The sequence below is a fragment of the Pristiophorus japonicus genome, chromosome 4 (genome assembly GCF_044704955.1).
Source record: "Pristiophorus japonicus isolate sPriJap1 chromosome 4, sPriJap1.hap1, whole genome shotgun sequence".
In the NCBI taxonomy this organism is placed as follows: domain Eukaryota; kingdom Metazoa; phylum Chordata; class Chondrichthyes; family Pristiophoridae; genus Pristiophorus; species Pristiophorus japonicus.
The window spans coordinates 67,102,837-67,124,495 of NC_091980.1; the positions used below are offsets into that span (position 1 = coordinate 67,102,837).

Genomic DNA, 21,659 nt, shown 5'->3' on the forward strand with positions numbered 1-21,659 from the left:
AGCCTTGTGATGGACCGGTCTGGCATCCTGTGTGATGTAGATTTTAACTTTGGCCCCTTTGAAGGTGCCCATACCTGGCTGAAAGAGATGTTCAAAATGACTTAGAACTGTTGAGCAGGAGGTCCGTTCCTCTGACGACATGGCGTGAACATCATCCCATTTCCAATTTAGTTTTGCTAGCCAGCTTCTCCCCAATAGTGCTGGGAGATCTCCGGGGACAATCCATAGGGGAAGTCGGTTCACCGTCCCTTTGTGTGTGACTGAGAGCATGGTGCTGCCAAGGACTGGGACAATTTCTTTGGTATAGGTCCTTAGTTTGGTGTCAATCCTTGTGAGTTTTGGTCTGTTGCTTTTGTGCGGCCACAGCTGTTCAAATTGTTGAACGCTCATGAGAGATTGACTCGCTCCCATGTCCAGTTCCATGTTGACGGGTATCCCATTGAGTAGGACCCTCATCATTATTGGAGGTGTCTTGTTGTAAGAACAGTGGGCATTGATCGTGTTGACTCGCTGTACCTCGGCGTCCCGGGCACTGTCCCCACCGTCTTCTGGTCTGCTTTCCGACCCTTCCGATTCCAGTTTCTGCAAACAGCATGCTGAAATCGACAACCCCTTGTTGAGTGCCTTCCCCCCACATCTCCAGCACAGACCGCTTCCATTGTTTCCGAAGGATGAGCTGCGTCTGGCTGATCTCTCTTGAGCTTCTCTCAGTCTGTAATTGATTGCTTGCATTGTGGGTTGATGAGGTGTGAACGGCCGTTCATGTGGCCCTTGATGGCTTTTGGCGCCACTGCCTGCTGTTGAGGGCCTGCTCTCCTGCCTTTGTCTGTGTGTGGGGGTAGCGGCTTGTTTCACGTTGTGAACCCCTTGTTCCGATGTTTCGTTCGTTGTCGTACCTGCAGAATAGATCAACCTCGTTTCTTCTTCTCCTGCAAAGAATGTCTGTGCGACCAGTGCTGCTGCCTCTAGGGTCAAGTTCTTGGTCTCTATAAGCTTTCAGAATATGCCTGAATGGCCTATTCCTTCAATAAAAAAGTCTCAGTACTTCTCTCCTTAGTTCATCGAAGAACTCACATAAACTAGCCAGCCTCCAAAGTTCTGCCACAAAGTCGGGTATGCTCTGGCCCACACAGCGTCTGTAGTTGTAGAACCTGTGTCTGGCCATGTGTCGGCTGCTCGCTGGCTTCAGGTGGTCCCTCACCAGTGTGCTCAACTCCTCAAACGACTTGCTTGCTGGTTTCTCGGGTGCCAGCAGATCCTTCATTAAGGCGTATGTCAAGAGATGGGCTCTTCTCTTGTCTGCCTTATCGTCGCCCAACCAATCTTTGGTTACAAAGCTTTGCTGGAGCCTTTCTATAAAGTCCTCCCAATTATCTTCAGCATTGTATTTCTCATCTGAGCCGTTGGTAGCCATTCTGTGGATTCTGTGATCCCGTAACTCGTCGCCACTGTAAAGTCCTGACCCTGCAGTACAGACTTACACGAGGCATATGCTGAAGTCAAGGTCACTCTGGACCTGCAGCTTTATTTCACAGCTCTCGAGTGCTGCACTTGCCTGAGACCTGCCTTTATATACCTGTGTAGAACAGGTATGCAGTGTCTCCTGCAAGTGCACCCCTGGTGGTAAAGTATGCTTGTGGTTACAGGTCATATCTAGTTACAGTCATGTATAGCATGGTAAGACACAGTTAGTGTGAGATACATGACAGTTGTGAGCCTGGTGGATGAACTGGTAATGTGTAGTGTGATTGTTAAACCTTTGGTAATAAACCAACTAGTTCTTAATAGCAATGTGTTGCTATGAATTCTTAAGCAAAGAACCCATGAAGCAAATACTTACAATGAGGTGATATCATAATGATAGTAACATACTGAATTAACAAATTCTAATTAGTTCATGTGTATTTACTAATATATTATTCACATGTTCAAAGAATGTCTAATCCACAACTAGTTTTTAAACATGATCCATTTCTATATTTTCTTAGCTTTATTGGACCATTAACTATAACTTTCATTTTGGTTATCCTTCATTTCATACATATTGTGGGTTAGACAAAATAAAAACCCAATGTGTCATTGTACAGATGGCCCGGAGGCTCCATTTTAATGCTTCTCGTATTTTTAGTATTTCTTGACTAAGTGAGTAAGGAACAGCTGGTCTGTGGCCAAGAAATTTGAGATGAGCCTGAGATCACTTCCTAGTTTTATTCCTTAGAAACATACATGACAAGCACTGGCTGAAGGATCAATCTGTAGATTTCTGAAGTGAACGCTATCTGATGGACTATAATCTTTCTCTCTTCCCTGTCTAACTTCTAGTTTGAATTTTGCCAAATCTGAATGTTGTCAAAAAGAGGAGGCAATATTCTGCACGTTTGCAAAGCAAGTTTACAACGTACAGTAACACAGAATTTGACAGGCAATTTCGACATATCCTTGTCTACTACTTACTGGTAAGAAATAACTATATTCAGTACTTTTATAAAATGTGATTTATGATAGGATATTTATGAATTGTACAATTTGGGAACTAAGTAATTACTCTAACTGATTTAACCGTGCGGTTGTTAATTAAGATCAGTTTACAGAATGTATCACTAAAACATAATTTGCACATATGAATTCAAATTCCATACTAGCCATGTTTTCATCCAAAGGCTGAAAATATTAATGGTTAGAAATTCTGAAGTGAAAAGCTGAATGTTTCACAATATATAATATATAATAAAGGACCCTATTTTCAAAAATTGGAACTCTGCCAGATCTCTAATAAAATACATTTGTTCCACAAAAATCTTGTGTGGAGGTTTCTCTCTTCACTTATTTTAACACTCCAACAACAAATTGAATTTATATAGCCCCTTAAAATACTAAAACATAACAAGGTGCTTCATAAAAGCATTATCAGATAAAATTGACACTGAGCCACTTAAGAAGATATTAGGACAGATGACCAAAAGCTTGATCAAAGAGGTAGGTTTTAAGGAATGTCTTAAAAGAGGAGAGAGAGAGATAGAGAGGTAGAGAGGTTTAGGGAGGGAATTCCAGAGCATAGGGCCTGGACAACCGAAGGTACTACTGTTAATGGTGGGGTGAAGGAAATTGGGAATGCACAAGTGGTCAGAATGTTATGTTATTATTAGGTTATCAATGTATTTAGTTGATTAATTAGGAGACCTAACTACAGAACATTAACGAGAACTTGATGTTTGATTTATGAGTTTCTGAGCAAACAACAACAGCAACTTGAATTTATATAGCACCTTTAATGTGGTCAAACTTTTCAAGAAGGTCAAATAAAGTACAAAACAAGCTATGTATTTCAGTTATATAATGCTTTATTACGTTTTCAGTTGCAGCATTATGTTGAGTTTTCATCCTTACATTGGGTGATGGATATTGAGGCTCAAGGGCTGGTGACAAGAGTGATGCTTAAATTATTTCTCTCAGTTACCTGAATAAGCTTAGAAAAGTAGGGTCATTCATGAATGCTCAGAGGTGATATGATTTTCAAATTATACACGAATTGGGTGTAATTGATTTGAATATTCAAAAGTGGATATTAATAGTGGGACCAAGCAATGAATCACATTCGATGTCAAGAATTAATTGATTTCTCAGAGACTTATTGCCTGCTGGAAGAGATAACTGGTAGGCATGGTAAATACATGTATGCTACAGTCCTTTAAGAAGCGATTTGGTAAATTGGCAAGTGGTGGTAAGGTAGTAGTTAAATTCACCTAGTGACACTTTATGGCCAATTATGATGTTCTGGAGCTTGCTTGATTGCTTTATGGAGATGGGGAGGAATTTACGAAATGTTTTGTTGAAATTGACCACAAGCATACCCTGACGTTAGCATTATTAGTGGTTGGGGAGGGGCTACATTAGTTTTCAGTCTAGTGGGTGAGATATGCATGACTTTTGTTGTCTTTTTCTATGATCACAAGTAACCAAACCTTTCATGGGCAAGGTAGTACAAATTCATCAACTTGCCAGCCTCTTATAATAACCCACACCTTTAGGAATGCAGATACAGGTGCAGTGTCCCGAATCCGGAACCCTCGGGACCGAGGCAGTTCCAGATTCTGCGTTTTCCCGTACTTTGGAATGTCAGAAAGGGGTGGGGGGGGGTGCGGTGAATCCTGCCGAGGAGCTGTTCAGACTGACCGGGGCCCGCTGAGGAGATCGTCGTTGGGCCGGCCCCCCCAAGGATGTTGTCGGGTGGGGCCTCACCGAGGAGGTGTTCAGGAACGGGCCCCGCTGAGGAGATCGTCGCACGGGGCAGTGGGGCGAGGCCAGCGGCGCCCGAGGTCGGGCAGCGGTGGGACCCCGAGATTGGCTGGGTCATCGGGTCCGGATTCTGGAATATTCCGGAACTCCGGATTCTGCACGCTGCACCTGTACTGTGGCATTCTTATCATTATCAGCTAATTAACATCAATTCCTACCAAGGTACTGAAAGTCTATTCCACAAGAACAAAAAAACTTGCAATTTTTCACAACAAATGGTCAAGAAATGTTTATCCTGGCATGATAAGTTTTCCTTTTAAAATCATGACCCCAGCTCGTATTATACTTATTACAATTTTAGTGATAGTTACATGTGCAACAGAATGACATCCCACAGGGCTGCTATAGTAATGTTAAAGTATCTTTGGCTTCATAAGACACGTGGTCAGAAAAATGTTAAATAAGCACTTAAAGTTGATGGCAATTGCACCATAACTTGCTTGAGTTATGATGACCTGCAGCTTACGATTATCAATTTTGTTACTGTGTATTCTCAAATGAATTGTTTATACCTTCAGCTTGCTGAAAGACAAATAATATTTACTAGAATGTTAAAAATTAGGTTCCCATCGTGCCTGTTTTCTGGACGAAAAAGAGAAGTTGAGGAAACCAATATCCAGTTGTGATCCCCCATGCCCTAGCCCCTCTGGAAGTGCCCGGGGCACTTGCAAAAAACAGATATAAGGACCTTGAATAAGCTAATAAGAACATAAGAAATAGGAGCAGGAGTAGGCCATACGGCCCCTCGAGCCTACTCTGTAATTTAATACGATCCTGGCTGATCCGATCATGGACTCAGGTCCACTTCCCTGCCCGCCCCCTTATCCCCTTATTCCATTATCATTTAAGAAACTGTCTATTTTTGTCTTAAATGTATTCAATGTCTCAGCTTCCACAGCTCTCTGAGGCAGCGAATTCCACAGATCCACATTTTCCTCATCTCAGTTTTAAATGGGCGGCCCCTTATTCTAAGATCATGCCCTCTAGTTCTAGTCTCCCCTATCAGTGGAAACATCCTCTCTGCATCCACCTTGTCAAGCCCCCTCATAATCTTATATGTTTCGATAAGATCACCTCTCATTCTTCTGTATTCATAGAAACATAGAAACATAGAAAATAGGTGCAGGAGCAGGCCATTCAGCCCTTCTAGCCTGCACCGCCATTCAATGAGTTAATGGCTGAACATGAAACTTCAGTACCCCATTCCTGCTTTCTTGCCATACCCCTTGATCCCCTGAGTAGTACGACTTCATCTAACTCCCTTTTGAATATATTTAGTGAATTGGCCTCAACTACTTTCTGTGGTAGAGAATTCCACAGGTTCACCACTCTCTGGGTGAAGAAGTTTCTCCTCATCTCGGTCCTAAATGGCCTACCCCTTATCCTTAGACTGTGACCCCTGGTTCTGGACTTCCCCAACATTGGGAACGTTCTTCCTGCATCTAACCTGTCTAAACCCGTCAGAATTTTAAACGTTTCTATGAGGTCCCCTCTCATTCTTCTGAACTCCAGTGAATACAAGCCCAGTTGATCCAGTCTTTCTTGATAGGTCAGTCCCACCATCCCGGGAATCAGTCTGGTGAATCTTCGCTGCACTCCCTCAATAGCAAGAATGTCCTTCCTCAAGTTAGGAGACCAAAACTGTACACAATACTCCAGGTGTGGCCTCACCAAGGCCCTGTACAACTGTAGCAACACCTCCCTGCCCCTGTACTCAAATCCCCTCGCTATGAAGGCCAACATGCCATTTGCTTTCTTAACCGCCTGCTGCACCTGCATGCCAACCTTCAATGACTGATGTACCATGACACCCAGGTCTCATTGCACCTTCCCTTTTCCTAATCTGTCACCATTAAGATAATAGTCTGTCTCTCTGTTTTTACCACCAAAGTGGATAACCTCACATTTATCCACATTATACTTCATCTGCCATGCATTTGCCCACTCACCTAACCTATCCAAGTCACTCTGCAGCCTCATAGCATCCTCCTCGCAGCTCACACTGCCACCCAACTTAGTGTCATCCGCAAATTTGGAGATATTACATTTAATCCCCTCGTCTAAATCATTAATGTACAATGTAAACAGCTGGGGCCCCAGCACAGAACCTTGCGGTACCCCACTAGTCACTGCCTGCCATTCTGAAAAGTCCCCATTTACTCCTACTCTTTGCTTCCTGTCTGACAACCAGTTCTCAATCCACGTCAGCACACTACCCCCAATCCCATGTGCTTTAACTTTGCACATTAATCTCTTGTGTGGGACCTTGTCGAAAGCCTTCTGAAGGTCCAAATATACCACATCAACTGGTTCTCCTTTGTCCACTTTACTGGAAACATCCTCAAAAAATTCCAGAAGATTTGTCAAGCATGATTTCCCTTTCACAAATCCATGCTGACTTGGACCTATCATGTTACCATTTTCCAAATGCGCTGCTATGACATCCTTAGTAATTGATTCCATCATTTTACCCACTACTGAGGTCAGGCTGACCGGTCTATAATTCCCTGTTTTCTCTCTCCCTCCTTTTTTAAAAAGTGGGGTTACATTGGCTACCCTCCACTCGATAGGAACTGATCCAGAGTCAATGGAATGTTGGAAAATGACTGTCAATGCATCTGCTATTTCCAAGGCCACCTCCTTAAGTACTCTGGGATGCAGTCCATCAGGCCCTGGGAATTTATCGGCCTTCAATCCCATCAATTTCCAGTGAGTAGAGGCCCAACCTACTCACTCAACCTTTCCTCATATAAGTCAACCCCCTCATCTCTGGGATCAACCTAGTGAACATTCTTTGAACTGCCTCCAAAACAATATATCCTTTCGTAAATATGGAAACCAAAACTGCACGTAGTATTCCAGGTGTGGCCTCACCAATACACTACAACTATAGCCAGACTTCCCTGCTTTTATACTCCATCCCCTTTGCAATAAAGGCCAAGATACCATTGGCCTTCCTGATCACTTGCTGTACCTACATACTAACCTTTTGTGTTTCATGCACAAATACCCCCAGCTCCTGCTGTACTGCAGCTCTTTGCAATCTTTCTCCATTTAAATAATAACTTGCTCTTTGATTTTTTTTCTGCCAAAGTGCATGATCTCACACTTTCCAACATTATACTCCATCTGCCAAATTTTTGCCCACCCACTTAGCCTGTCTAATGCTTGGTTTAGGATTCTAATGCCAAATTCAGCAAAAGTTGTGCTATATTTAGTTTGTCTGAGTCTACAGTGGCCTAACCAATGGTCCTTAAAGGGGCCACTGGAGCCTGCCAGAGAACAGGTAAGTTTTTGCTTTTTTTTTTACTTAACGTGGAGGCAGGAGAAGCAGGAGGGCCCTTATCATCCCATGCTCGCCCCACTTTGGTTCGTCTCTCTCCCTCCCATGTGGGCTGGCTCCATGTCGCAACTGGATGGATTTTCCAATGCCTTAACAGGCGAGCTGTATCACGTTGCGTTATTAGTGTGCAGCTCTCTGGTATTATGTAGATAAGGCCCGAGGCCCAATTTCCAGCGAGACTCGAGTCTTCATCTTCGGGCGGTTGCAGTCCTGCCACCTAATTCACTCTAGTTTACGGCATAAGACCAACTAACTGCCTATCATCTTTGTAATTTGCTTAAGTATAAACAACTGATGAGTATTTGTAACATTCAGACAGTAATGGGTGAATTGATAAGTCATCTGGAGTAATAATTAAGTGTGGATAATTGGATATTTTTGATTGACTGCCACTATGATGAACTGGGCTAACTGCACATTAGTGTCTGCATATCAAATACAACATTCCTAGAAATTGGGAAAAGCCGAGCTCATGTTTCTTTGATTACATCCTTGCCCTTGCACCACTCTCGAGAGGAAAGAGACAAAATTACAATAATGAACAGGCAGCATGTTTCAGGGCTAACAGCAGGGCCAGGTTTGACTGTAGTTTTAGCAGCTAAAGCGATTCAGGCACTGCAAACCATTTACTATTTCTGTACTCTTTTGAATTTCCAAATATTCTATTATTTGTTGAAGCTACAAATCTCTAATGACATATAGGCCGAGAAGGTTGTGACAGTCTTGTGAAGTGTTTTGAGAATCTGCCTGTCATGGTGGAATAGTGCAGATGTTGTGTGCAAGAAGTGAGGTGTGGGTAAATGATGGTTGTAATCGTGGTGAGAATTGGAGGTGCAGAGTGTGCAAATAAGATGGTGTAAATGATGGTGCAGTGTGTTATATATGCGGACTATAGATATACTCTCTGTGTAGTCACTGTATAGTTGCATAAGATGGAGACTTGTTACCTGATGTACTATCAATAAGGTTTACACTGTGTACACTATGCTGGCATCACTAGAGGGTACAACTGGTGGAGACCGGGGTTTCCTTCCCCTGTGGCAGAGACTGTCCACCAGAGGGCACTGCGGTGGGAGACCTGAGGGTCACCTGCATAGGTGTGCAGGGTCCAGTATAAAAGGCTGCCCACCATGCTTGTGCCTCACTCTGGAGTTACAAATAAAGGACCAAGGTCACTACAGTTTGACTACAACACATTGCCTGGTGGAGTCATTCATAGGCACATTACAGACATAACAACTGGCGACGTGAATATAGACTTTCACGCAATTATGGCTACCTTTGGCACACTAAAAGACTTCGCAGAGGGTGATGATTGGGATGCCTTCACGGAAAGGCTCGAGCAATATTTCGTGGCAAACGACCTGGCAGGGGAGATGGACACATTGGTGGAGAAGCGCAAGGCTATACTGCTGACCAGTTGTGAGCCCGAGGTCTACCGCCTCGTCAGGGACTTGCTGGCACCCACGAAGGCCAAGGATAAGACATACAATGAGCTGACTGAACTAATTCACGACCAACCAGAACCAAAACAGAGCAGCCTCACGGCCAGGCACAGATTCTACACTCACCGCAGACCTGAGGGCCAGAAGATTGCAAAATATGCTGCCGACCTCAGGAGACTTGTGGCACCGTGTGATTTTGGCACGCACCTCAACAAAGCATTGCGAGACATCTTTGTTATGGAAAACGACCATGAGGGCCTCCTTCACAAGCTATTATCTGCCGACACCACAGTCAACCTGCAGAAGGCAATCAGCATCAGTCAGGCGTTCATGACCTCGACCTGCAGCATCAAGCAAATTATTCATCTTGTGGACTCAAACCTGGCAAGTACTGTACACAGAATGGTGCCTTTCACAAGCAAGACTGTAGAACGTGGTTCTGCCCAGGGCAGAGAGCACAGATCTCAGGGTTCCAGAACTCGGAGCCCGCCGAGGGATGCTAATCGAGTAGCACCATGCTGGCGTTGCGGAGGAAACTGTAGGGCTCACCAGTGTCGGTTTGCTGAGTACGTATGCAAAGCCTGTAACACAAAGGGCCACCTCCAGCGTATATGTAAAAGAAATACGACTCGCCATCTAGCAGACGAGTTAGTAGATGACTTTGAATCCAGCGGGGAGTATGATGGTTTGGCCAGAGAGGCAGCTCAGCCCCAAGAAGAAGTGTATGGAGTGTATACCTGCACCACCGATTGTCCTCCAGTGAAGATGGAAGTCGAGATATACAGCGTTCCAGTCTTCATGGAAGTGGACACGGGAGCGATCCAGTCAGTGATGAGCCAGGATGCTTTTGAGAGGCTATGGAACGACAAAACGACCCGAACTGATTCCAGTACAGGAAAAGTTGCGCGCCTACACCAAGGAGCTGATCCCAGTCCTTGGTAGTGTGGTTGTAAGTGTAATCCATAATGGCGTGGTGCACAAGTTACCTCTGTGGATTGTTGCAGGTGATGGTCCAACGCTATTTGGAAGAAGGTGGATGGGGAAGATCCAGTGGAAATGGGAAGACCTCTTCACTCCAGCAATCGATGTCCCCCGTGCTCAGAGGCAGAGCAAAACCTCACCTTCGCTTGGGCCAGGCACCAGAGAACAGACCAGTGCAGCACCTGAGGCACACACTGTCCATCACGACTGCGTGGCAATAATATGACCGGTACGACCTAAAATACCTTCCCGGCTCCAGTGGCAGAACTCCTGGGGAGGAAGATTGAATTCACAAGCACTCTTCCAGCTTTTGTGGCAGAATCATGGGAGAGAAGGATCAAGGCAGTCGACCTCGAGAACAGAGGCAAGATGGCATCCCTGCTGCAGCGAGGCGCAGCGTGGCTGAAAAAAAAGATGTACGAGGTGCAACGCTGAGGGACCAACATTTGGTGTCGAACAAAGGATTTGATTGGGGTAAAGCCAGCAGGGTTCTCTTAAAGGAGACCTGAAACCAACTGAACTTAAAGAGATATTGTATGCATGGCAATCAATGTAACAAACCAATAATGACTGTGAACAAAATGTTGTTGCGAGAATGTCGGTACCAGTCCCAATGTAAAGAACAAAATGTTGTTGCGAGATGTCGGGAATAGAGTGTCTCTAAAAGTAGCAAGCGAGCGAATTCAGGAGGGTAAAGGTGTGATCCTGATACCCTGCCCCAGGTCGATCCCATGCTGCAGGCACCCGATGGCACTATTCGCTACGGACCTGGAAACGAAAACAGTGCCAATACGCGCAGTCGGCCGCCATTGCCCACCATCTGGGTGGAGACGGCGCAAACCCCCAGACCCAGTCACCAGCTCGGCCATGTCCATGATGAAAAGGTCAGAATCAACGAGTTCCCCAAATGGGACCTGGAACAGCCAGGTTCCCAACACCGTTAGAGAATAGGCAGAAGACTCTGCAGCCCTCAAAGGAGGACAGAGAGGCCACACACATAAAAACATAGAAACATAGAAAATAGGTGCAGGAGTAGGCCATTCGGCCCTTTGAGCCTGTACCGTCATTCAATGAGTTCATGGCTGAACATGCAACCTCAGTACCCCATTCCTGCTTTCCCGCTTGATCCCCCTAGTAGTAAGGACTATATCTAACTCCTTTTTGAATATATTTAGTGAATTGGCCTCAACAACTTTCTGTGGTAGAGAATTCCACAGGTTCACCACTCTCTGGGTGAAGATGTTTCTCCTTATCTCGGTCCTAAATGGCTTACCCCTTATCCTTAGACTGTGACCCCTGGTTCTCAACTTCCCCAACATTGGGAACATTCTTCCTGCATCAAACCTGTCTAAACCCATCAGAATTTTAAACGTTTCTATGAGATCCCCTCTCATTCTTCTGAACTCCAGTGAATACAAGCGCAGTTGATCCAGTCTTTCTTGATATGTCAGTCCCGCCATCCCGGGAATCATTCTGGTGAACCTTCGCTGCACTCCCTCAATAGCAAGAATGTCCTTCCTCAAGTTAGGAGACCAAAACTGTAGACACTACTTCAGGTGTGGCCTCACCATGGCCCTGTACAACTGTAGAAACACCTCCCTGCTCCTGTACTCAAATCCCCTCACTATGAAGGCCAACATGCCATTTGCTTTCTTAACCGCCTGCTGTACCTGCATGCCAACCTTGACACCCAGGTCTCGTTGCACCTTCCCTTTTCCTAATCTGTTACCATTCAGATAATAGTCTGTCTCTCTGTTTTTACCACCAAAGTGGATAACCTCACCTTTATCCACATTATACATCATCTGCCATGCATTTGCCCACTCACCTAACCCATCCAAGTCACTCTGCAGCCTCATAGCATCCTCCTCGCAGCTCACACTGCCACCCAACTTAATGTCATCCGCAAATTTGGAGATACTACATTTAATCCCCTCGTCTAAATCATTAATGTACAATGTAAACAGCTGGGGCCCCAGCACAGAACCTTGCGGTACCCCACTAGTCACTGCCTGCCATTCTGAAAAGTACCCATTTACTCCTACTCTTTGCTTCCTGTCTGACAACCAGTTCTCAATCCATGTCAGCACACTACCCACTATCCCATGTGCTTTAACTTTGCACATTAATCTCTTGTGTGGGACCTTGTCGAAAGCCTTCTGAAAGTCCAAATACACCACATCAACTGGTTCTCCCTTGTCCACTCGACTGGAAACATCCTCAAAAAATTCCAGAAGATTTGTCAAGCATGATTTCCCTTTCACAAATCCATGCTGACTTGGACCTATCATGTCACCTCTTTCCAAATGCACTGCTATGACATCCTTAATAATTGATTCCATCATTTTACCCATTACTGATGTCAAGCTGACCGGTCTATAATTCCCTCCTTTTTTAAAAAGTGGGGTTACATTGGCTACCCTCCACTCGATAGAAACTGATCCAGAGTCTATGGAATGTTGGAAAATGACTGTCAATGCATCCGCTATTTCCATGGCCACCTCCTTAAGTACTCTGGGATGCAGTCCATCAGGCCCTGGGGATTTATCGGCCTTCAATCCCATCAATTTCCCCAACACAATTTCCCGACTAATAAGGATTTCCCTCAGTTCCTCCTTCTTACTAGACCCTCTGACCCCTTTTATATCCGGAAGGTTGTTTGTGTCCTCCTTAGTGAATACCGAATCAAAGTACTTGTTCAATTGGTCTGCCATTTCTTTATTCCCCGTTATGACTTCCCCTGATTCTGACTGCAGGGGACCTACGTTTGTCTTTACTAATCTTTTTCTCTTTACATATCTATCGAAGCTTTTGCAGTCCATCTTAATGTTCCCTGCAAGTTTCCTCTCGTACTCTATTTTCCCTGCCCTAATCAAACCCTTTGTCCTCCTCTGCTGAGTTCTAAATTTCTCTCAGTCCCCGGTTCGCTGCTATTTCTGGCCAATTTGTATGCCACTGCCTTGGCTTTAATACTATCCCTGATTTCCCTTGATAGCCACGGTTGTGGCTCTGCCCACCACTAGACAACGGCAAAGGCCCTAAGTCCTGGCTAGGGGAGTGAACCAAGCCCACCACGCTAGCAGGGGGTGTAGTGCGGCTATCAGACGACTAGGACCCCGTTCGGTTGCTCTGAAACCTGCGTCCTCGCATACCTGTACTGCTACCTCAGTACGTGCCTTGACTGAACCATGAATGCAATCTATCCAATCCTTGCGCACGACCGTAAAACGTAACGAATGTAAGTCACTGAACCAAGGTGTGACGATAGAAACTGTAACTTCCTTTCTTTGTACTTGCCACTGTGTTTGATCCTGTATGTTAATGTAACGGGCCTGTTGCATGATCTCGCTGTGCGGGGCGGTTGGGGGGTAGGAAATGGATGTATGTAGCCATGGATACACACATGGATCACACCCATAACCTACTGGAACCTCCACTGCATCATCGAACCATCCAAACTGGTAACCACTACCCAACGTTGTGGCAAAAGGACTTGGGGGTTAACAGGGAGAGAGCCAAGCCAAAGTACAGCCAAGGTGCAAGGGCTATTGGCACTTAAGTCTGGAGAGAGCTAAGCCAGAGCACATAGTGCAAAGGTAATCAGCACAAAGGATTTGGGGGAGAGTGATGTTATATATGCAGACTACAGATATACTCTCTGTGTAGTCACTGTATCGTTGCATAAGATGAAGACTTGTTACCTGATGTAAGGTTTACACTGTGTATACACTATGCTGGCACCACTAGAGGGTGCAACTGGTGGAGACTGGGATTTCCTGCCCCTGTAGCAGAGATTGTTCACCAGAGGTGGGAGACCTGCAGGGCCCAGTATAAAAGGGCCCACCATGCTTGTGCCTCACTCTGGAGTTACGAATAAAAGACCAATGTCACTCCCGTTTGAGTACAACACATTGTCTCGTGGAGTCATTCATAGGCACATTACAGACATAACACAATGATTGAGTGATTGTAGGAGAATAAAGGGTGGCAAGGGAGGGAAGTGATGTGGGTCGTGGGGCTGCAGATAGTGCACAAGAACAGGAATGGGCCATTCAGTCCCTACAGCCTGTTCCGCCAGTCAATTAGATCATGGCTGATTGGTATGTTAACTCCATACATCCACCTTGGTTCCATATCCTTAATATCCTTGCCTAACAAAAATCTAGCCAATATTCCATTAGCCTTTAAAAAAATTGTACCTGTCCACTAGCCTTTAGTGGGTTCTCAACTTGGACCCCTAAATCTCTCTGTTTCTTCACAGTTCCTAGCTTTTCACAGTTTTGAAAATAGACTGATTTATCTTTCTTAGACCCAAAATGGGTGACCTCACACTTCCCCACATTGAACTCCATTTGTCACAGTTTTGACCACTCACTTAGTCTATCAATGTCTCTTTGCAACTTTCTGCTCCCATTTACACTATTTACTGACAGCTCTGCCGAGATCAGTCAACTTCTTTTGGCATTGCAGCCATGTCCTGGGAGCTAAGCACCTCGCGTTGATCTCCTTTGCGCCCTCTTCCCGCTGGTGGTGGAGGTGTTGCCAGGAGAGCTTTCTGTTCCCCTGGGGAACAGGATCTCTCTCCTCCTGCCCATTGTCTGAACCAGGGCATCCAACGCTGCATTGGAAAACCTGTGTGCACACTTTGGATCACTTGCAGCTGGATTTTGGACCTTTCAACAGTTCCTGCTGTCTGTAGCTACAGTACACCCCTCCCTTTAAGAGGCGCTGGCTGCCTTTCAGTTACTTCAGAGATGGTCCCGCCCCTCCACAAAACAGGGGCACAGCCTATAAGCAGTGCAGTAGCATTGGCTGCATGCCTGGAACATGATAATGAGGTCCCAGCATGAATTTTGCATGGTCCCTGCGGCCATATGAACAGGCTTGTGCAGTGCACGCCTGGTCCCTTGCACACCCGTTTTGATGTGATTCAGTTTTTAGGCAATAAAGTTGCATATATGTCGTACAATTATGTTGCTAATTGCTTCCAAATACTTGCACTCTTCTTCCAATATTGAGGTAGCTGTCACCTTTTCTAAATACATTTTTCTGAGCTTATATATTGAAAATAAACAGAAATGTTTCTAAAAACAAAAATAGACATTTGTTGTTATTGTTTAGTAATTTGTGAAAATGACTATGGAGCAATAATATTCATTATAAATGTTAAATATTTTCAAATTATCCTTTTCCAGATTTTAACTACATTATACTCAAATTATTTCTTTTTATTTATAATGATGATCTAGCGAACCTATGGTTTATTGTATTTCATTCATTTCAGGACAAGCAATAATTGAATGTTAATTAGTTTATGCATTTAAAACCTGCGTAGTATTTTATTTATATAATATATATATGATTAAAAATCTTAAATCTGCACTCGGTTCTGGGGGAGGTGGGACCAGTACAAACCGGACGGTCTGCATCAAGGCAGGACCGGAACCAATGTCCTAGGGGGAGTGTTTGCTAGTGCTGTTGGGGAGGAGTTAAACTAATATGGCAGGGATTTGGGAACCAATGCAGGGAGACAGAGGGAAATAAAATAGAGACAAAAGCAAAAGACAGAAAGGAGATGAGTAAAAGTGGAGGGCAGAGAAACCCAAGGCAAAAAACAAAAAGGGCCACTGTATAGCAAAATTCTAAAGGGTCAAAGTGTAATAAAAAGGCAAGCATGAAAGCTTGGTACCTCAATGCAAGGAGTATTCGGAACCCAGGAGAGGGCTCTGAGCTAGTTAGAGTGGGTGAGAGCTCAGATGAACAGGACCCCAAGAAAGAATGCAAAAGGCAGGAGGCAACAGAGCAGAGTAGCACTGGGGTAAGTGTAAACCACAAGGTGATAGGAAGGGACAATATATGTATGAATATAAAGGGGCTGCAGGAGGGGTCAAAACTAAAATCATGGTTTAAAAACTAGTATTAAAACACTCTACCCAAACGCACGCAGCATTCGAAATAAAGTAAATGAGTTGACGGCACAAATCATTACAAATGGGTATGATTTGGTGGCCATTACAGAAACGTGGTTGCAGGGTGGCCAAGACTGGGAATTAAACATACAGGGGTATCTGACAATTCGGAAAGATAGACAAGAAGGGAAAGGAGGTGGGGTAGCTCTGTTAATAAAGGAAGATATCAGGGCAGTTATTGAGAGATGATATTGGCTCTAATGAACAAAATGTTGAATCATTGTGGGTGGAGATTAGAGACAGTAAGGGGAAAAAGTCACTGGTGGGGGAAGTATATAGGCCCCCAAATAATAACTTCACGGTGGGGTGGGCAATAATCAAGGGAATAATGGAGGCATGTGAAAAAAGAAATGGCAGTAATCATGGGGGATTTTAACCTACATATCGATTGGTCAAATCAAATCGCACAGGGTAGCCTTGAGGAGGAATTCATAGAATGCATACGGGATTGTAACATACGGGTATGTTACAGAACCTACAAGGGAGCAAGCGATCTTAGATCTGGTCCTGTGTAATGAGAGAGGAATAATAAATGATCTCCTAGTAAAAGATCCTCTCGGAATGAGTGATCACAATATGGTTGAATTTGTAATACAGATTGAGGATGAGGAAGTAGTGTCTCAAACGAGCATACTATGCTTAAACAAAGGGGACTACAGTGGGATGAGGGCAGAGTTAGCTAAAGTAGACTGGAAACACAGACTAAACGGTGACACAATTTAGGAACAGTGGAGGACTTTTAAGGAGCTCATTCATGGTGCTCAACAAAAATATATTCCAGTGAAAAAGAAGGGCGGTAAGAGAAGGGATAATCAGCTGTGGATAACCAAGGAAATAAAGGAGAGTATCAAATTAAAAACCAATGCATATAAGGTGGCCAAGGTTAGTGGGAAACTAGAAGATTGGGAAAATTTTAAACGACAGCAAAGAATGACTAAGAAAGCAATAAAGAAAGGAAAGATAGATTACGAAAGTAAACTTGCGCAAAACATAAAAACAGATAGTAAAAGCTTTTACAGATATATAAAATGGAAAAGAGTGACTAAAGTAAATGTTGGTCCCTCAGAAGATGAGAAGGGGGATTTAATAATGGGAAATGTGGAAATGGCTGAGACCTTAAACAATTATTTTGCTTCGGTCTTCACAAAAACCAGGCCAAAAATTGCTGGTCACAGGAGTGTGGGAAGGGAGGACCTTGAGACAATCACTATCACTAGGGGGGTAGTGCTAGACAGGCTAATGGGACTCAAGGTAGACAAGTTCCCTGGTCCTGATGAAATGCATCCCAGGGTATTAAAAGAGATGGCGGAAGTTATAGCAGATGCATTCGTTATAATCTACCAAAATTCTCTGGATTCTGGGGAGGTACCAGCGGATTGGAAAGCAGCTAATGTAACGCCTCTGTTTAAAAAAGGGGGCAGACAAAAGGCAGGTAACTATAGGCCGGTTAGTTTAACATCTGTAGTGGGGAAAATGCTTGAAGCTATCATTAAGGAAGAAATAGCGGGACATCTAGATAGGAATAGTGAAATCAAGCAGACGCAACATGGATTCATGAAGGGGAAATCATGTTTAACTAATTTACTGGAATTCTTTGAGGATATAATGAGCATGGTGGATAGAGGTGTACCGATGGATGTGGTGTATTTAGATTTCCAAAAGGCATTCGATAAGGTGCCACACAAAAGGTTACTGCAGAAGATAAAGGTACGCGGAGTCAGAGGAAATGTATTAGCATGGATCGAGAATTGGCTGGCGAACAGAAAGCAGAGTGTCTGGATAAATGGGTCCTTTTCAGGTTGGAAATCGGTGGTTAGTGGTGTGCCACAGGGATCGGTGCTGGGACCACAACTGTTTACAATATACATAGATGACCTGGAAGAGGGGACAGAGTGTAGTGTAACAAAATTTGCAGATGACACAAAGATTAGTGGGAAAGCGGGTTGTGTAGAGGACACAGAGAGGCTGCAAAGAGATTTAGATAGGTTAAGCAAATGGGCTAAGGTTTGGCAGAGGGAATACAATGTCGGAAAATGTGAGGTCATCCACCTTGGAAAAAAAAACAGTTAAAGGGAATATTATTTGAATGGGGAGAAATTACAACATGCTGCAGTGCAGAGGGACCTGGGGGTCCTTGTGCATGAATCCCAAAAAGTTAATTTGTAGGTGCAGCAGGTAATCAGGAAGGCGAATGGAATGTTGGCCTTCATTGCGAGAGGGATGGAGTACAAAAGCACAGAGGTCCTGCTGCAACTGTATAGGGTATTGGTGAGGCCACACCTGGAGTACTGCATGCAGTTTTGGTCACCTTACTTAAGGAAGGATATACTAGCCTTGGAGGGGGTGCAGAGACGATTCACTAGGCTGATTCCGGAGATGAGAGGGTTACCTTATAATGATAGATTGAGTAGACTGGGTCTTTACTCGTTGGAGTTCAGAAGGATGAGGGGTGATCTTATAGAAACATTTAAAATAATGGAAGGGATAGACAAGATAGAGGCAGAGAGGTTGTTTCCACTGATCGGGGAGACTAGAACTAGGGAGCACAGCCTCAAAATACGGGGGAGCCAATTTAAAACCGAGTTGAGAAGGAATTTCTTCTACCAGAGGGTTGTGAATCTGTGGAATTCTTTGCCCAAGGAAGCAGTTGAGGCTAGCTCATTGAATGTATTCAAATCACAGATAGATCGATTTTTAATCAATAAGGGAATTAAGGGTTCTGGGGAGAGGGCGGGTAAGTGGAGCTGAGTCCACGGCCAGATCAGCCATGATCTTGTTGAATGGCGGAGCAGGCTCGAGGGGCTCGATGGCCTACTCCTGTTCCTAATTCTTATGTTCTTATGTTCTTATGTTATATTCCACTCTGCACAACTTGATTCCTGTTGTCATATTTGCCAAATTTTTCCCATTATAAATTCTTATAAACACATTTATGTTGAGTTTTTGCCTCTGTAAAATTGTTATTCTGACTGCGCAATCTGGACACCAGGGGGGAGAAATTCGGGAACATCCCATTTGGAGCGCTAACTTTTAAAAGTAAAAAAAATTCAGCATTTGAGCTCCCGGAAGGAATGCAGCCTTAAATCAGGTGCGCCACTTCCTTCCTGGCGCACAAGAGGCAGCAGGTGTGTGGTACTTGTGCAGCACTGCACAATGGGCCGTGCAGCACTGCCACATTGGAAGGCTCCTTCCCTTCCTTAAAGGAAAGGGCCTTTCCGCACAAAGAAGAACTTACCTGGACACTAACAGCAGCTACGATCCAGCCCAATTAGCCCGCTGCACTACAGCACAGTGCCGAGCTGATCGAGCGCAGGGGAGAACGCTACACAAAAAAACAAACAGAGCAATAGTTAATTTGCTTTCGATTACCTCGACCACCTCGCCTTTAAGCATTGCCCCCGAAGCGCCCGGCATCCCAATGAATGCCTCCTGCCGTTGCTGGTGTTTTCACCCGGCGATGCTGCAGGATGCGGAACCCAAGTTTGGGTCCAGGGCACTACTGGGGCGATGCGCAACACCGCAGCAAACTTCCTGCCAAATATGGTGGAAGTTGTTCTTCTCGCCGTGTCCGGTCGGTAATATGCCCCCCGGAGGCAATAACGGGAGGCACTAAGTGGGCCAATTTCTAGGCCCAGGTTTCCACAAATTGATTAAAATGTTTTCTGATTTTTTTCATAGAATCATAGAATAGTAAGGCACAGAACAAGACCATTTGGCCCATCAACTCTGTGCTGGCTCTTTCGAAGAGTAATCCAGTTAATCCCACTCCATATAATGTGGTTATCTCTGTGTGAGGGAGAAAGAGAGAGAAAATGGAAATGCAATAATTATGCACCTATTGTAGCTTTTGTCTTGTGTTGTTTAAACTTCCGAAAGTGTATTAAGCTGAGAGAGACTGAGAAACAGAGGGAAGAGAGATATAAAGAATGACAGACAAATTGAGTGTCTTTTTTCATTTAATGCTACTTCAGTTTTCAAAAAAACACCAGCTGATTGCTGAAGCCAACTAGTTATCTCACCCATGTTTTGCTGAGAGTCAGATTTGGTCAATGCTTTTCGCTTACACATGTAAAACAAAATATTACAAATTCTAGCACCTAGGAAAAAGGAGATATGGAGAACAAGAGGAGTTGAGCAAAAGAGGGGCTGACAGAGACAGAGAAAAACACAAATAGAGGAAAAAGCAAACAGACTTTCTTTACTCATTTATATTTGATTTTTTCCAATTTAACAATTAAACGAACCTTCTTTGCGAGAAACAGATAGGAGGGAAGGTTAGGAGGAGCAGGGGAGGAGGGCATTAGATTTACAGTGAGAGGACTCTGACCTCTCAACTTCAGCCCTTGAGGGAAGTGACTGCAAGGAGGGGAGAGAATTGAAGGTTAAGGGTGTGGAGAGTGACAGCAAAGCAAGGGACAGGACAGGATATATGGGTGGAGCTGGTAGTTAAAAGGGGAAACATCGGGATAATGATCTGAGTGATAGGTGGTAGGAAGTGGAAGTGAAGTGGAAGGGGTGACATTGGGAGTGAGGGGACGGGTGAAGCACAATTTATTGAGGGAGCCGGGAAGAGAGATGCTGAGAGCCACATTTTCCCCAAATAGCATGCAGCTGTTGGTGGCTCCTTTCCCTATCACTGACCAATTCCCACCTAAAAAGGAAAGAAGAGAAAAAGACAGAGAGACAAGTAGAAGGGGACAACCAGAAGTAATATGGAGAGTTAATGAGACAGAAGCAGAAAACAAGAGAAAGAAAGAAGCAAAAGAAGAAAGAAAAACAGTAACACAAATATAGCAGAGACAGGTAAGAATGTGATCATATTCTCCAACGTAACATGCGCAACACTACAGGAGACCAGTATGCATTTATCATACTTCAGACATTTATTTCAAAGTGTTATAAGTAGAAAATGGAAAGAAAGCAATCACTGTTATCTTCTGAGCTCGATATTTAAAAGTATGTGCCAATATGCAAATTCCCTCACCAACAATTAACCTGTAATTGCCTTGAGGATATGCATATTTACAATTGGACTTTCTGACCTTACAGGGGCAGACTGCAGTTAGAAATAATTGCACCTTGGCAGCAGAATGTTACATTGAACACTAGGTGGTCTAATATCCCTGTTGTTATAATGCTGAATATCATGCTGAATATCATCTGACTTACCAAGAGCACTCTCTTGGGAGATATTTGATAATTATAGCTGTTCTGAAATTGAGAAGTAGTCCATAAAGAATTAAATATTTTACATAAATACAGTTGCGCATGACAAGACTGAGAGGTAAAGTTTGAAGTTGTTTATATTTGTATACTGCCCTCTCAGCAAAGAGACAACAACTTGCCTTCTTCAGAGATAAAAGAAAGAATGCTTCAGAAACCTGGATCACAGAGTCATCGGCTACTTGTAGTCCCTTCAGTCACACTATAGATTGGAGTCAGTGGTTGGTAGACATTCACTCTGGCTCACATCCAGGAGGAGGACGCAAAGACCTTTGCAGCTGTTACAAATATCTGTTTCACTCCTTGGCAAACCAAGAGACAAATCTCAGTCAAACATCAAAAAAAAATGTAGGGAAAAGTTTTCCTTTTATTTAGCAAAAAGTATCTTGAGGCATTTTTCTA

At 44.1% G+C, this 21,659-nt stretch overlaps 1 protein-coding gene across 2 annotated transcripts in view; it reads left to right on the plus strand.

The window, feature by feature from the left end:
* Positions 1–2,219: 2,219 nt before the first annotated feature.
* LOC139262937 (myotilin-like) overlaps positions 2,220–21,659 on the plus strand; it is a 156,394-nt gene continuing 136,954 nt past the window's right edge. Inside the window, exons 1-2 of one of the 2 annotated variants that reach the window (XM_070878264.1) lie at positions 2,220–2,456; positions 20,694–20,837. The gene's annotated coding sequence lies outside the window, so the exon portion shown is untranslated. The remainder of the gene's footprint in view (positions 2,457–20,693; positions 20,838–21,659) is intronic. The other variant, XM_070878262.1, reaches the window with a different exon arrangement.